The sequence below is a fragment of the Lynx rufus genome, unplaced genomic scaffold (assembly GCF_022079265.1).
Source record: "Lynx rufus isolate CCGP_SWC_20201006 ecotype Redwood Valley unplaced genomic scaffold, mLynRuf1.p SCAF_9, whole genome shotgun sequence".
In the NCBI taxonomy this organism is placed as follows: Eukaryota; Metazoa; Chordata; class Mammalia; order Carnivora; family Felidae; genus Lynx; species Lynx rufus.
The window spans coordinates 3,875,312-3,893,589 of record NW_025814897.1 but is presented as its reverse complement, the minus strand read 5'-3'; the positions used below and the strand labels follow the sequence as shown (position 1 = coordinate 3,893,589).

The 18,278-nt window shown below is 39.4% G+C and overlaps 1 protein-coding gene and 1 non-coding gene across 4 annotated transcripts in view; one reads left to right on the top strand and one right to left on the bottom strand.

Moving 5' to 3' along the window:
- Positions 1-18,278, bottom strand: part of GRIA4 (glutamate ionotropic receptor AMPA type subunit 4) — a 398,973-nt gene that overhangs the window by 224,691 nt on the left and 156,004 nt on the right. The gene's annotated exons all lie outside the window — the stretch shown is intronic.
- LOC124506515 (U6 spliceosomal RNA) lies at positions 15,791-15,897 on the top strand. The gene has a single exon (XR_006960777.1). It is a non-coding gene; the product is annotated as a U6 spliceosomal RNA (small nuclear RNA).

Genomic DNA, 18,278 nt, shown 5'->3' with positions numbered 1-18,278 from the left:
TTGGTTAAGCGTCCAAGTCTTGATTTCGGCCTAGGTCATGTCATGATCTGGCAGTTTGTGAGATTGAGGCCCCCAATGGGCTCTGCAGTGACTGCAGAGAACTTGCTTGGGATTCTCTCTTTCTGTGTCCCTCCCCCACTCACCCATGCCCTCTCTCTCTCAAAATAAATAAATAAACATTAACTATATAAACATTAGTAACAAATATATATATATATATTTTTTTGACACTATTTCCATGGTACTCATATTCACATTCTTGCACAGATCCTGAAATCAACTTGACAAATATTTATTGAGTTACCTCTACGAATACTTTTTAAAAGGTATTTTTGTATACTGCAAATTTGGTTTCCTTAGATATGAAAGAATACACAGAACAAACACAAACTTGAGTATCTTTTCTATGTCAGATGATCCTATTGAAGTAATCAATTTTCAGTGATGGTTCTAAGTCAGGTGTTGGCAAGCTTCTATAGAGGGTCAGTCAGGTAGTAAATATTTTAGGCTTTGAGGGCCATACAGTGTCCGTGGCAACTCTTCAACTCTGCCACCACAGTGTGAGAGCAGCCACGGACGACACATGAGTGAGGTGGCTGTGTTAATTACAACAAAGGGCTGCCAGCCAGATTTGGTCTACCAGCTATAGTTTGCTGACTCCTCTTTTTCAGGTTAGGAATGAAAACCTTCAAACCTACGAAGATCTGTGGTTACTGGTAAATTCTAGTTATTATGGGTGCTCAAGAGCAAAGTTTTCAGATTTGGTCCTGTCTACGCTCTTCGGCACTGGCCGTTCCACGTTTACTTCCACTAAGCAGCTCATATTCCTAATTTCTTGAGGAATATCCCTGTCCTAGCACATCTTTAAACTCATTCCGATTTGTCTAATGCACACTAATTTTCAGTACCTTAACTCGTGCTGTTGTTATCACTCTTGCTCTTTTTTTTAAACATTACTCTATCTTCTTAACTTAAACATCTGTATACAGAATTACAGTGCTGAACAGGAGTATTGCTCTATGTTGGGTCAGAAAAATTTTAACTATTCCATGCTCTGTTCTTCTTTGCCCCCTGCGTTAATGTGTACTGAGTTCAGCTGCATCATGGCCTTTTAGAAACACTTTTTAGGGCTGTACTGCTTTATTGGTCCTCTCCCTCTAAGGGCACATCTTAGACTCTGTAGCCATAGGGCTGAAGGCACCGTTGGTCACACACTTCTTGGGGCCCAACTCCTCGGCTATGGTAACATTCGGCCCAATGGATTGTATTGGGTTTGTTCTGACAACTGCATGTCTCTAATAGTCTCTTGCACCTATTGTAAGAATGAACCTACCTTTTCTCATGTTCTTAGGCAAGAAACAATAATTTGAGGCACTGGTGCTACTAAGGCTGCTTCTTAAGAAATAAGAATTCCCTTTAAGTATCTTCCCCCCGTTCATCTTTTAAACACAACCTGCCGTTCCCTGACACATGTTTAATACGAAAGACCACTACTACTCACTCTCAAAGTAAGAGTTCCACCTGAACAGCCATTTTCACCATTTAAAATATGCTAACTCCTTAATACACTATCTACAGTTCCTATATAAGCCATTTTTTTTAGACTTAACAGGCATGTGGACTCTGATTCTATATGCAATTTATTTCCTAAATAATTGAGTGAAAACAGATTACACAATATAGATAATACAAAATTTACGAAACGAGGTATTTGAAATGCTTCAACTAACATACGTTTCAGGTAAAGAATGTACATGGGAATTAACAGAAATAATCAAGTTTAATATAAAAATACAGAAAAATAATCTCTTTAGAATATATCAGTGATAAAACGTGACTTCTAATTTTATACTCTAATCATCTATTTCTGAATTGGCCCTGTAAGGTTGTGTTCAGGGACATTTTAAGATACTTTACATGTGGAATAATTTTTTAAACGAGCCATAGTTCAAATCTTCCCTAAGTTAGAATTGATAGAAATGTACCTCTTAAATATTTTTCTAAAAATCACAAAAATGAGCTAATTCCCAATGAAGTGAGAAAGACAGAGTAATGTGCACTCACATAAAATACTCGTGACATGGAATCCTTTTTGGCACTATACGTAGGTAAAGAGCCCACAGAGCAATACCCCTCACAAAATTATTTTCTCTACTTTCCAAATTAAAGCTGCAGGCTGTTATAAAGATGGGTGTTTATGCTGTTTTCCTCTAGTACTCGAAGTATACTTGTTTGTTTGATCTTTGTCAGTCATCTATAAAAACAGAATAAACCCTTAAAAATAAACTTTAGAAAATAGTAAGAGTGTAATCTCTTCTAGGACAATGACTCCCGTGTTTAGATAATAACATCTTCTGGTGTATTCCATCCACACAGGAGACCTTATCCTTTCTGCCACGAATTAAGAATTAATAATTCTAGTTAGGTTCCAAACTCTTAGAAAAGTTTTGGAAGGCAGCTTAAGTAATACACAATAGCACGGGGCCAACACTTAACCCTAGTGAACTGGGAGAAACATGATCATCATAACCACATCGCTGGCCTCTATTTTCCATCTCCCGGTAAAGTGCTGAGACCAAAGGTTTTAATCAAACCAGACTTCGTAGCATCTGCACAAATTCAGACTTCACGTGCATGCTTGGTTTGGGCTACCTGCTGTACTTGGAGGGCTCTCTTCTCTTATTCTCATTTCTTCTAAAAAGTCCTTTTTCTTCACACTCTTTTGTTCTCCCCAGTGAGTATTACAATCTATTACTTTGAACCTGGTATTTACCCATGTCCTCCTTTTATTTTGTGCTTCTACCCCCTGCTCAATGTAGCACAGTACCAAGCATATGCCACAAGATAGAACATGGTCCTTAAATTCATTTCAATAAGCGCTCCTGTCATGGTGATCTCAAATACTTCTTTATGCCATTCGGTTTGCTATCCTACAATTTGTGTGCATGTAGCATACAGGTAGAGCTGTGATGTAAAACGTGCTCAAAGGAAACAAAAATATCTGTGGCACACACATATTTCCAAAACAAACTAGTACAATACAGGATGGAGAACTGGCTAATGTTGGGATACATCGGAAGGTTGTTCTAGTCATCAACCAATTAGAGACAAAGTCACTTAGAAAATAATTGTCACGAAAATTATTACTTTGACTTTAAACAAAAATTTATCAAAGCATATCTGGCTCATGTCTTACAGAGCTTAAATCACAAGACTTACCACAGGAATATGAGTAAGGCCTACATCAGAAAGGGGGTGCATGCTCATACCTGTGCAGGGATGCCCCATTTACGCATATGATGAGAGAACTGCTTCTAACACATTAATGAATTTTTAACTTAACCCACGTTAACCTTATTAAACAATAATATGATGTCTAAAAATTTTACATTTTTCTTTTTTTAAATAGAAATCTATATACATATTGCAAACTAGAGCCCACGGGCCAAATCTGGCCTACCATCTGCCTTTGTGTGGCTTTTAAGGTATGAATGGCTTTTACAGTTTTAAATGTTTGGAAGGAGACAGGGAAATAAAAATAGGATTTTGTGACACATGAAAATGATGTGAAATTCAGATTTCAGTGTCCATGAATATAGCTTTATTAGAACACAAACATTCTCATTCACTTATGTATTATCAATGGCTGTTTTTCACTACAACATCACAGTTGAACAGGTGTGACAGAAACCATACGTTCTGAGAAGCCTGAAGTATCTACTCTCTGGCTTCTTACAGTTTGCTGACCCTCAGTATAGATCACCTCCTCTCATAATGAACATAATGTGAATTTTCCAGGTATGTAGTACAACACAGCGGCTAAAGGCAAGAGTCTGTTGACTAAGACAAGTAGCTGAGTTCTCGCCCTGTTACTGGCTACTCTGTGACTTTGGGTAAATTACTTAAGTTCTCTATTTAAAGAAAATTTTTTTTTCAATGTTTATTTATTTTTGGGACAGAGAGAGACAGAGCATGAACGGGGGAGGGGCAGAGAGAAAGGGAGACACAGAATCGGAAACAGGCTCCAGGCTCTGAGCCATCAGCCCAGAGCCTGACGCGGGGCTCGAACTCACGGACGGCGAGATCGTGACCTGGCTGAAGTCGGACGCTTAACTGACTGCGCCACCCAGGCGCCCCAAGTTCTCTATTTTTTAACTGTCTTAGGAATAAAACAGGATACTAATTCTCCTTACCATTTGGGTTTAGGGAGAATTAAATATGCAACACACATAGAAAATTACCCTACGTATAATGGCAGTTATGCTGCCCAAAAGATATGCCTAAAATATATGGATGCAGGAAAGTCGAAAATGAAAAGATGGCGAAAGATACTGTACAAATAGCCTCAAGAAAGCTTGTGTAGGTACATTAATGTTGAAAAAAATAGACCTCAAGACAGAAAGCACAGTTAAGGAGAGCGAAGTTCATTACACAGTTCTAAAAAGTTTCAGTTTATAAGGAAAACACTAAAAATTCTAAAGAATTCTATACGAAAATGTATCAAATATAGAGCAAAAATCTATAAAAATACTACAAGAAATTGATAAACCTACGACCAAAGTGGGAGATGTCCATGTACAACTCTCAATTAGGTCAAGCAATCAGAAATTTAGTAAAGACACAGAAGATTCAAACAACATGTAATGATTATTTAGAACGCTGCAGGCAAAAAAAGAACAGAAACAAAAGAAAAGAAAATACTCTTTCTTAAGACTATCAAAAGTTCTACAAAATTTCAAAGAGCCAGTATCACAGAGAATACATTTCCTGCCAGAATCCACTAAGTTCCTCGTACCGATGCACACTATATACCTTAACAAATGCGACATATGGATAAACGAAAAATCTGAATAGGCTTCAGAATCATGAAGGAAATTGAAAAGTGGTTTAAAAAAGTTCTTCAGACTTCATGCTAAAATATTTTAAGGCATAGTCTACCAAAACATTGGAGGAAAAGCTAGTGTGACCATTATACAAACTCATCTGGAAAACAGGAAAAAATGTAATATTCTGCAGCATATTGCAGAAGGCCAATATAATTGTGCCACAAAACTGCATGTAAGTACATGTGTAAAATGACATGTATGGTGAAGGGAAGTGGTGTGGCTGTATTTTCCGTGCACTCCTCTCAAGTAATTGTAATATGGATATGAGTGAAGCTTAAGCAGCCACCATAGACCTTGAAGTGAAGCCAAATGTTGAGGACGATACAGTAACGATAGCAGAAGTGTGAATGCCGGAAGATAATGAAGCTTCCATAACAGTATAGAACAGCTCCATATTATATATTCTTCAGGTGTATACATACATTCATACTTAAACATATATGCATATGTATACTGTTATTTTGTATTTTTTATTATGTGAAGCCTAAACTCTTCCTATGGATATACAACTCGAGATAGAAACAGCTGTTATCATCTTCCATGGCATTTTCCCTAGAAATACGACATCACACAAGTATCTTCTGAAGTCATTCTTTCCAAATACATAGGGGAGTCTCCCTGACAAGTATGTGGCAGAGTAACATGTACAATTTCTGTGTCCTTCTGAAGATGCTAAGGCACAGAGGTGACGTGTGTGAGGTCAGGGTTGCTGAGCGCTCGCCCTGGCAAGGACAAGGAAGACGACTTGAGAGGCCACCACTGGAGTCAGGGAGGGAGCTGGTGGGCACAGGAGAATGAAGAGGCCTGAGGCCTGAGCACAGACTCCAACACTGTCCCTCTCAAACCCGTCTTCCATGCTCTCACTGGAGGAGGGGCGCACTGGCATATTTCTATGTGACACACATTCAACAAGGTTGATGACTGCTTGCCTATGACTGCATGAAGGAGAAACAGGAGCGGGGCAGGCTCTTCCTTTCCTAGCCTCCCAGGCAGAGTATATCTCTCGGATAGTTTAAGGGGGCAGGTGATAGGTCGACTCTTGGAATGTTGAGATTTTTAGACACAATGGTTACTATGAACATGAGTCTCCTCCAAGAGTGAGGACTGAGCTCTATCTAAACATAGATCTTGAAGTCACCGTCAATATACGTGAAGATGAGGCCTTAAGATCCATCCTTTCCTATTTACTGATTGTGACTACATGACAGGTACAGTCCCTGTTCAGGGAAACCCAATGAGCAAGACAGAGTCCTGGCCAGTGTGGACCCTAAAGAGTGTGGTGACAGGGCCTGGAATGAAAGAGACAGAACACTGTGTGTGATACGGGGAACAGAGAGCGCTACGCGAGCACATGGAAGGGGCTTAACACTTGAGGGCAAGTGTGTAGAACAGACTTCTTGGAAGACATTATGCTCACACCTGAAGGATGAGTGGGAGTCACACGAGGAAACAGAGATGTGCGCTAAAGGCGGAGGCTGCGGGAATGGTACGTGCAGAGGTGTCAAGTCAAGCACTAGAATCTAGGCACAGGGTGCCTGTGCCCCTTCGAATCTAGTGTCAAGTCAAGCACTAGAACATGGTGACTAACTACAAAGCGTATCACTTGAGTAAACCTGACCTCTGGCATAAGTTTTGCACTGTAAGGATTTCAGCCTATATTGTGCACTGTTATTACATTAACATTTGTTCCATTTTTATAGTAAGGGAGAGAGAGAGAAATAGAGAGAGACAGACAGAGAGAGACAGAGAGACAGAGAGAGAGAGAAAGAGAGAGAGAGAGAGGGAGGGAGAAGGAACAAGTGGGGGAGGGCCAGAGAGAGAGGGAGAGAGAGAATCTTAGATTATCTTGAGGCAATATGTTTAGTCACAGGTCATAAAGAAAGATCTTCCCCCAGATCTTCAGTTAAGCAGTTTTTTTGTTTTTTAAATGGCTAAGTTGTCAGAAAATAACAAGTCATTTGCAGACTTACGGCTTTAGAAAGGTGAGGATTGCTGAAAGGATGCAGCCAGTCCAAAAGCTTTACAGTTTCTCTGTCTGAGATAAGAAAACTGCTAAAACATGATACCCACATTACATCAATCTAAGGATCCTCCAGGAACATGCTCCTCCTGTTAGTCCTCAGACGTGGCTAAATAACTCAGCTGGCAGGTTGAGTACATGCTCAGGGGTCTATCGTGATACAATTTTCTATACGAGTTTAGTATTTCAAAAGAAGCATTAATATAGTGACCAAGGGGGGAAAACAGAGCTCTGTTGGACTTCCATACAACTGTTTATAATTTGTGTTTGATTTTTATTTTATTTTTTTAATTTACATCCAAGTTAGTTAGCATATAGTGCAACAATGAATTCAGGGGTAGATTCCTTAATGACCCTTACACATTTAGCACTTCACCCCTCCTAAAACCCCTCCAGTAACTCTCTCTTTGTTCTCCATATTCACGAGTCTCTTATGTTTTGTCCCCCTCCCTGTTTTTATATTAGTTTTGCTTCTCTTCCCTTATGTTCACCTGTTTTGTCTCTTAAAGTCCTCATATGAATGAAGTCATATGATATTTGTCTTTCTCTGAGTTATTTCACTTAGCATAATACCCTCCAGTTCCATCCACATAGTTGCAAATGGCAAGATTTCATTCTTTTTGATTGGTGAGTAATACTCAATTGTATATATTTATACCACATCTTCTTTATCCATTCCTCCATCGATGGACATTTGGCCTCTTTCCATACTTTAGCTATTGTTGATAGTGCTGCTATAAACATTGTGGTGCAAGTGTCCCTTCGAAAGAGCACATCTGTATCCCTTGGATAAATACCTAGTAGTGCAATTGGTGGGTTGTAGGGTAGTTCTATTTTTAATTTTTTGAGGAACCTGCATACTGTTTTCCAGAGTGGCTGCACCAGTTTCCATTTCTTTTTTTTTTTTTTTTAATTTTTTTTTCAACGTTTATTTATTTTTGGGACAGAGAGAGACAGAGCATGAATGGGGGAGGGGCAGAGAGAGAGGGAGACACAGAATCGGAAACAGGCTCCAGGCTCTGAGCCATCAGCCCAGAGCCTGACGCGGGGCTCGAACTCACGGACCGCGAGATCGTGACCTGGCTGAAGTCGGACGCTTAACCGACTGCGCCACCCAGGCGCCCCACCAGTTTCCATTTCTACCAGCAGTGCAAAAGAGATCCTCTTCCTCTGCATTCTTGTCAACATCCGTTGTTGCCTGAGTTGTTGATTTTAGCCATTCTGACAGGTGTGAGGGGGTATCTCATTGTGGTTTTGGTTTGTATTTCCCTGATGATGAGTGATGTTGAGCATTTTTTCATGTGTCAGTTGGTCATCTGGATGACATGTCTTTTGCCATGTCTTTTGTCCATTTCTTCACTGGATTATTTGTTTTTTGGGTGTTTAGTTTGATAAGTTCTTCACAGATTTTGGATACTAACCCTTTATCTGATATGTCATTTGCAAACATCTTCTCCCATTTCATCAGCTGTCTTTTAGTTTTGCTGACTGTTTCCTTCACCATGCAAAAGCTTTTTATTTTGGTGAGGTTCCAATAGTTCATTTTTGCTTTTCTTTCCCTTGCGTCTAGAGACACGGTGAGTAAGAAGTTGTTGTGACCAAGGTCAAAGAGGTTTTTGCTTGCTTTCTCCTCGAGGATTCTGATCACTTCCTGTCTTACATTTAGGTTTTTCATCCATTTTGAGTTTATTTTTGTGTATGGTGTAAGAAAGTGGTCCAGGTTCATTTTTCTGCATGTCGCTGTCCAGTTTTCCCACCACTACTTGCTGAAGAGACTGCCATTCCTATTTTGTCAAAGATTAGTTGGCCATATGTCTGTGGGTCCATGTTCCAGTGATGTGAGTGTCTGTTTTTGTGCCAGTACCATACTGTCTTGATGATTACAGCTTTGTAATACAGTTCAAAGTCCAGGATTGTGATGCCTCCTGCTTTGGTTTTCTGTTTCAAGAATGCTTTGGCTACTCAGGGTGTTTTCTGGTTCCATACAAATTGTAGGGGTGTTTGTTCTAGTTCTGTGAAGAATGCTAGTGTTATTTTGATAGGGATTTCATTGACTATGTAGATTGTTTTGGGTACTATTGACATTTTAACAATATTTGTTCTTCCTATCGAGGAGCATGGAATCTTTTTCCAATTTTTGTGTCTTCTTCAATTTATTTCATAAGCCCCTATAGTTTTCAGTGGGTAGATTGTTCACCTCTTTGGTTAGATTTATTCCTAGGTATTTTATGGTTTTTGGTGCAATTGTAAATGGGATCACTTCCTTGATTTCTCTTTCTGTTTCTTCATTGTTGGTGTATAGGAACTGATTTCTGTGCACTGATTTTATATCCTGAAACTTTGCTGAATTTAAGAATCAGTTCTAGCAGTTTTTTGGTGGAATCTTTAGGGTTTTCCATATACAGTATCATGTCATCTGCGAAGACTGTAAGTTTGACCTCCTCCTGGCCGATTTGGATGCCTTTTATTTCTATGTGTTGTCTGACTGCTGAGGCTAAGACTTCCAATACTATGTTGAATAACAGTGGAGAGAGTGGACATCCCTGTCTTGTTCCTGACCTTAGGGAGGAAGCTCTCAGTTTTTCCCCATTGAGGATGATATTAGCGTTGGGTCATTCATATATGGCTTTTATGATCTCGAGGTATGACCCTTCTATCCCTCCTTTCTTGAGGGTTTTTATCAAGAAAGGATGCTGTATTTTGTCAAATGCTTTCTCTGCATCTATTGAGAGGATCATGTGGTTCTTGTCCTTTCTTTTATTGATGTGATGAATCACATTGATTGTTTTGCAGATATTGAACCAGCCCTGCATCCCAGGTATAAATCCCACTTGGTCATGGTGAATAATGTTTTTAACATATTGTTGGATCTGGTTGGCTAATATCTTGTTGAGGATTTTTGCATCCATATTCATCAGGGAAATTGGTCTGTAGTTCTTTTTAGTGGGGTCTTTGTCTGGTTTTGGAATCAAGGTAATGTTGGCTTCATAGAAAGAGTTTGGAAGTTTTCCTTCTATTTCTATTTTTTGAAACAGCTTCAAGAGAATAGGTGTTAACTCTTCCTTAAATGTTTGGTAGAATTCCCCTGCAAAGCCATCTGGCCCTGGACTTTTGTTTTTTGGGACATTTTTGATTACTAATTCGATTTCTTTACTGATTATGGGTCTGTACAAATTTTCTATTTCTTCCTGTTTCAGTTTTGGTAGTGTATATGTTTCTAGGAATTTGTCCATTTCTTCCAGATTGCCCATTTTATTGGCATATAATTGCTCATAATATTCTCTTATTATTGGTTTTACTTCTGCTGTCAGTGTGATCTCTTCTCTTGCCTTATTGATTTTATGTATTTGGGTACTTTCCTTCTGATTAAACTGGCTAGTGGTTTATCAATTTTGTTAATTCTTTCAAAGAACGAGCTTCTGGTTTCACTGATCTGTTCTACTGTTTTTCGTTGTTGTTGTTGTTGTTTTTTCTCAATAGCATTAATTTCTGCTCTAATTTTCATTAGTTTCTGTCTTCTGCTGGTTTGGGGTTTTATTTGCTGCTCTTTTTCCAGCTCTTTAAGGTGTAAGTTTAGGATGTGTATCTGAGACCTTTTTTCCTTCTTTAGGAAGGCCTGGATGCTATACACTTCCCTCTTATGACCACCTTTGCTGGGTCCCAGAGGTTTTTGGCTGTGGTGTTATCATTTTCATTGGCTTCCATGTACTTTTTAATTTCTTCTTTAACTTGTTGGTTAGTCCATTCATTCTTTAGTAGGATGTTCTTCAGTCTCCAAGTATTTGTTACCTTTCCAAGTTATTTGTGGTTAATTTCAAGTTTCATAGCATTGTGGTCTGAAAATATGCAATCTTTTTGTACTTGCTGAGGGCTGATTTGTGTCCCAGTATGTGGTCTATTCTGGAGAACATTACATGTACACTGGAGAAGAATGTATATTCTGCTGCTTTAGGATGAAATGTTCTGAATATATCTGTTAAGTCCATTTGGTCCAGTGTGTCATTCAAAGCCATTGTTTCCTTCTTGATTCTTTGTTTAGATGATCTGTCCATTGTTGTAAGTGGGGTGTTGAAGTCTCCTACTATTATTGTATTATTATCAATGAGTTTCTTTATGTTTGGGATTAATCAATTTATATATTTGGGTGCTTTCACATTTGGAGCATAAATGTTTACAACTGTTTACATAAATGTTTACAACTGTTATGTCTTCTTGATGGATAGACTCCTTAATTATGATATAATGCCTTTCACCATCTCTTGTAATAGTCTTTATTTTAAAGTCTAGATTGTCTGATATACGTATGGCTACTCCAGTCTTCTTTTGTCAACCATTAGCATGGTAGATGGTTCTCCATCGCCTTACTTTCAATCTGAAGGTGTCTTTAGGTCTAAAGTGGGTCCCTTGTAAACAGCATATAGATGGATCCTGTTTTCTTATCCGTTCTATTACCCTGTATCTTTCGATTGGAGCATTTAGTTCACTGGCATTCAGAGTGAGTACTGAAAGATATGAGTTTATTGCCATTATGTTCTTGTAGAGCTGGGAGTTTCTGGTGGTGTTCTCTGGTCCTTTCTAGTTTTTGTTGCTTTTGGTATTTATTTATTTATTTATTTATTTATTTATTTATTTATTTATTTAGTCTTTTCTCCCCTCAGAGAGTCCCCCTTAATATTTCTTGCAGGGATGGTTTATTGGTCATTAACTCTTTTAATTTTTGTTTGTCTGGGCTACTTCTAATCTCTCCTTCTATTTTGAATGACAGCCTTGCTGTACAAAGAATTTGTGGCTGCATATTTTCCCAATATAGCACACTGAATATATCCTGCCATTCCTTTCTGGCCTGCCAAGTTTCTGTGGATAGGTCTGCTGCAAACCTGATCTGTCCTCCCTTGTAAGTTAAAGACTTTTTACCCCTTGCTGTTTTCAGGATTATTTCCTTGCTTGAGTATTTTGTGAATTTGACTATGATATGCCTCGATGATGGTCAGTTTTTGTTGAATCTAATGGGAGTCCTCTGTGGTTCCTGGATTTTGATGTCTGTCTTTCCTCAGGTTAGGAAAGTTTTCCTCTATGATTTGCTCACATAACTCTTCTACTCCTTTTTCTCTCTCTTCATCTTCTGAGACCCCTATGATTCTGATGTTGTTCCTTTTTAATGAGTCACTGGTTTCTCTAAATCTTAAATCATGCTCTTTTGCCTTAGTCTCCCTCTTTTTTTCTGCTTCATTATTCCTCAAAAGTTTGTCTCTATGTTGCTGATTTGCTGCTCTGCCTCATCCATCCTTGCTGCCATGGCATACATTATAGATTGCAGCTCAGTTATAGCATTTTTTATTTCATCCTGACTAGCTTTTACTTCTTTTATCTCCACAGATAGGGATTCTAATCTATTTTTGACTCCAGCTAATATTCTTATTATTGTGATTCTAAATTGTGGTTCAGACATCCTACTTGTGTCTGTTTTGGTTAAGTCTCTGGCTGTTGTTTCTTCCTGCTTTTTCTTTTGGGGTGAATTCCTGCTGAGTTCTGTGGTTCAGGTTGTGCAGATTGTTGTGTTAATCCTCAAATCAATTTTCTAGGTGTGCAGGATGGTTTAATGTTGATCTGGCTGTATTTCATAGATGCAAGACACAAAAAAACTTCCATGCTGTTCCACCAACTTGGCTCCTCCTGTATTTTGTGTGTTTGAACAGTGTGCGTCAATGGGGCCAACGCAATGACCTTTCTAGGGTGCAGGGGCTCCAACGGTCCTACCCAGATCTGCTTGCTCTTCTCTTCACACTGAGCACCAACAATGGGAAGCAAACATGAATGGAGGACCATGTTGACAGGTGGTTTGTCAGTCAGTCAACAATGCATATGTCTAGTGCTTTCTACATGACAACCAAACAGACCTGGCATAAATGTTGGTGGAAGGCTGCATATTTACTTTCCCTGCCAGTCCACCTGGGTCTCTTTCAAATGAATGTGTGGAAGGCTGCTGGCACAAGAGCAAGTGTAGGCTCTGAGTGTCTCCAGAATACGTCCAATCTGTCCACACACTGCTTATGGTCCTGCTCCTCACTCCGGCCCCTTCTCTGCCTACGCTTGTTGTACCTTTATGGCATTGTTCTTCGAGAACCCTCTTGTTTGGCTGTGTGGTTCTGGTTCATCATACTTGTGGGATTTGAGCACAAGCATGGCACTTCCAGCACCCCTCATTGTTGCTTTATGGCACTGTTCTTCGAGAACCCCCTTGTCTGGCAGTATGGTTCTGGCTCATCATCCTTGTGGGATTTTAGCACAAGGATGGCACTTCCAGCACTTGCCCTCAACTCCTTCATTCTGTAACCAGGGAAGGTGGGAGGGGACAGACATACATGTGCCTCCCTTTGCCTCCTCTCCCCAGGGAAAAGGGATGGCACACGTAACCCTCTTTATGAAAATACCCACCAGGGTTCCTTCACCCCATGCATGTGCCCCTCCATCCACTATCCCCCCCTCCTAACCCGCAGAGGTGCCAGCCTGTGGAATCGGGTTAATGAGGACCGAAGACAGACACTGCAGTCCCACCAAAGGAGATGCTGTAGAGGGAGCACGGGCTGCCTTGCCAGCTTATGATTACTTTTTCTCCCTCAATTACAAGTTAGAATCGCCATAGGAAGCTCCATTGTTATGTTTACACATGTTTTTTTTCTTTGCTTTCCCACTGGCCCGGCTCCAGCAGGAAGGCAGTGATACATGCTTGAAACACAGAGTGAAGTGTGTTCTCCTCCTGACAGAATGGGCTAGCCTCACACTTGGCAGCTGGTAACAAGTAAATATTTGGCATCATCAGCCTGATGAAAAATGTAATAAATATCAGTAAGCAAACATATTTAAGTGAGCTATAAAAAACAGTCTAAATCCTAATGAGTTAATTATAAACAAAGATAAATGCCTGAGGTTCGCCATGGGAAGTTTATAAAAAGGGAACTCCTCTTCATCCCAGTAAGGGTTTTACAGTTAAAGGTGTTTTCCCTGAGGATTAGGAAATACACTGAAATGAGGCTGAATGTACCAAGCACCAAAGATAAATTTTCATCCCTTCTTGGATAACACCAGGTTAGTGTCTGAAAGATTCTTACTTCTCCTGAATTTATACATCAAAGATCTCTGTTTTGCTAATGTGTTTCTAATTTTGTTTTTAATAAGAAAATTGGGCCATAAGCATTGTAAGTGGCACAATTCATGGGAGATGTGTGCTGGCGTCACACGAACCTGTGCGGTAACTGGAAACTGGGAGGCGGGAACTCATAAGCACCCCTACACACTCAGCTCTCCTCTGAGCAGCTCCGAGGCCAGGTGACAGGTACGCAGTCATCCCTGAAAATGTTCCCCATCTCACACCTCTCAGAAAGGAATTTCAAAGAAGAAGCAGAGCCAGTGATATTATTTTGGTGTGAACTGAAGTCATTACACCATATTCCTTGCACTTTTCTGCTGTTATCCCCCTACATTACCTATGGGCGTGAGTTTACCACAAGCCCATGCTGGTAATGAGTGACAGAGGACTGAGGTTCCCAGGTCCATGGAACCATGTTGCCTAAACACTCTATGTTGTGATGCAGGAAGGAGGGAAAGAGTAAAAGAATAGTGCAATGTGAGAAGAAATAGAGAAGTGGAGCTGAGAACCCGAAGGGAAGGCAGGCAAGCTCTCTGGAGCCATTTATTCAATACGCTTATTTACTGGAAAGTAAAGAGGTATTGTGGAAAGGTATCTCATGCCTCTTAATTTGTTCCTATTTCTGTGATTTAGATCTCGACTCTTTTTGCAAAAGGATTTGAGGCAGTTTAAAAATAAAAGGCACGTATGCAGCAAAACCCAAAAAGTAGAAATAAAATAGCAAGATCTCTGCCCTCCCCACCCAAGCTCCCCTCTCCACCCCCTTCCCTCCTTGCTCTGGCTTCAGCGCAGGGGAGCAGCACACATACATTATGCCACCCACAACGTTGTTTCCTAGGTTTTTCAAAATATGTTATGCTATGTGTAGAATATAGTTTTGTTAAAAAAAAAAAAAAAAACAGGCCAAAGGAAATAAGCCAAACCAATCCAAATTAAAGTTTTCTACTCTATGTCTTGCCAAATCCATGTCTCCTAGGGACAATTTACATAATGTTATAATAATAATTCATATATTGAACACAAGATATTCAGCAACCCCTGAAATAACGCTGTGAACCTGGAAACGGCCAATGCGATAAAACGTTGAACATTAAGCATTAAAGAGAAGGATGAAATAAAACAAGAATAGCGCCAGCCACTGCTTACTCTGGCCTCCAGAATGGGTGCGTGAAAAACAATGACAGTGATCCTTACAAGTTTTAAATGTTAGGGGCACCTGGGTGGCTCAGTCATTTAAGCATCCAATGCTTGATTTCGGCTCAGGTCATGATCACACAGTTTGTGAGATCGAGCCCACATCAAGTCTCAGATGATAGCGTGGAGCCTGCTTGGGATTCTCTCTCTCCCTCTCTCTCAAAATAAATAAATAAATGAACATTAAAAAAAAAAGAATTTCTAAATATTAGGTTTATATCTCTTCATCTCTCCCTTGATCATAAATTCATCTTGTGACCCGTGGTGTTGGGAATGGCCATAGATGCATCATAAATATGTACAATTCTGTGCAATACACAGAAGTAAAAAATATTTTCCTTTGAAAACATCTATTTCAAGTGAGAAAATAATGACTTCTTATATTATTTAAATTAACATCCCTTTTTCGCTCAAGGAAAAATGACATGTTGTTAAGTAGATTTGACAAAAATTCAAGGTTTTATAATGCCAAAAATATGGATTATTTTAAAGTGTTTTAAATATTTAGCTTGATTATATCTAAATCAAGAATGTTCTTTTTCAGTGCTCACTTCAGCAGCACATATACTAAAACTGGAATGATACAGAGAAGACTGGCCTGGACCTTGTGCAAGGATGATACACAAATTCATGAAGCGTTCCATGTTTTTTGCAAACTGGTGCAGCCACTCGGGAAAACAGTGTGGAGGTTCCTGAAAAAACTAAAAATAGAACTACCCTATGACCTAGCAATAGCATTGCTGGGAATTTATCCAAGGGGTACTGGAATGCTGATGCACAAGGGTACATGTACCCCAATGTTTATAGCAGCACTTTCAACAATAGCCAAATTATGGAAAGAGCCTAAATGTCCATCAACTGATGAACGGATAAAGAAGATGAGGTTTATATATACAATGGAATACTACTTGGCAATGAGGAAGAATGAAATCCTGCCATTTTAGCAACGTGGATGGAACTGGAGGGTATTATGCTAGGTGAAATAAGTCAGTCAGAGAAGGACAGATATCACATTTCCGCTCATATATGGAACTTGAGAAACTGAGCAGAAGATCATGGGGAAGGGAAGGGGAAAAAATAGTTACAGAGAGGCAGGGAGGCAAACCATAAGAAACTCTTAAATACTGACAACAAACTGAGGGTTAATGGGGGGTTGGGGAGGAGGGGAAAATGGATGATGGGTATAGAGGAGGGCACTTGCTGGGATGAGCACTGGATGTTATATGTAAGTGATGAACCACAGGAATCTACCCCAAAACCAAGAGCACACTGTACACACTACATTTTAGCCAATTTGACAGTAAATTATATTTAAAAAAAAAAAAAGGATGTTCTTTTTCAGGCTGCTCCATACGTTTTCATGATAAGAAAAAATTTAATTCAAGGACCATCTCTATAGGAGAATTTTTCTTTCTTTTTTTTTTTTCAACGTTTTTATTTATTTTTGGGACAGAGAGAGACAGAGCATGAACGGGGGAGGAGCAGAGAGAGAGGGAGACACAGAATCGGAAACAGGCTCCAGGCTCTGAGCCATCAGCCCAGAGCCTGACGTGGGGCTCGAACTCCCGGACCGCGAGATCGTGACCTGGCTGAAATCGGACGCTTAACCGACTGCGCCACCCAGGCGCCCCTATAGGAGAATTTTTCATTTTGACTAATATAGGAATTATTTGATACATTAAAATACGGTATCATTAAAAAACAAAACAAAGCATTTGAGGCACCTGGGTGGCTCAGTCGATTAAGTGTTCGGCGTTGGCTCTGTCATGATCTCTTGGCTCATGAATTTGAGTCCCGTGTTGGGCTCTCAGCTGTCAGCATGGAGCCTGCTTGGGATTCTCTCTCTTTCTCTCTGTCCCTCCCTGCTCATGTTCTCTCTCTCTCCCTCTCTCTCTCTCTCTCTCTCAAAAATAAAGATTTTAAAAAAACACATGATATCATTAATAAAATTTGAATTACATGATTAGTTATGAGAGTATCAAAATTATTTGATACCTATTGTCAAGGACTTTGATTAAGTCATTCATCCACTTCATGTTTATGGCATACTTATTAGGGGTTACTATGCTACACAGAAAAGATATAAATGCAGCAAGATATAATAATTACTGCTGAAAGATGTATTTCTGGGGGAAGAAAAGATATATAAATATACACACAATGTAATGTGAAAATTACTATAAAAAGGATTCTGCACAGGGTGTTCTCTAAGTTCTTTTCCTACATGAATTGAGAAAAGATTTGGACATCTCACTCAAACTAAAATATGTTGTTCCAAATGAGCTCATTGTTTAGATACACTGTGTTGTCCCATATGGTAGGTAGCCATTAGGCAAATGTGGCTACTTAAGGTAACTAATTAAAATTTAATATTCAGATCTTCAGGTTCATAAGCAACATTTCAAACATATTCAATAGCCTTAAATTTATCAACTTAAAAATCTTACCAAAGTTTTATTCCAAATGGAAAAACATCACACTGTGTCTCAAAGGCAAGCTCTTGGCTATCAAACAGAATCTTGTGTGCCATTTCCTAATGAAGCTATAGCAAGTGAGTTAACTTCATCCTAGTACAGTCTTGCTCATCACTGCATTCTTTTTAAAAAAAACTTTTTAAAATTTAAAATTAAAATTTTTTTTAAGTTAAAAAAATTAAAAAAAAAAAAAGCAAGTGAGGGGAACAAAGAGAGGGAGACAGAGAATCGGAAGGAAGCAGGCTCCACACCATCAGTGAAAAGCCAGACATGGGACTCGAACCCGTGATCTGAGATCAAGACCTGAGCTAAAGATGGACATTTAACCGACTGAGACACCCAGGCACCCCCGTCACTGCATTCTAAATACGTATCAAAGTGTCTGATACAGACAAGGTGAACAATACATTTTTATTGAATGGTTAAGTGCATAAACTGAATGAATAAATGGACGAACACTCTCTTTTTCTTTGAGAGGCCGTCAAGTGAAAAGAAGCCGGGAGCGACCTGATAAACAGGATGCTTATGTGACCTACCATCTTTCTTTTTCTGCCCAC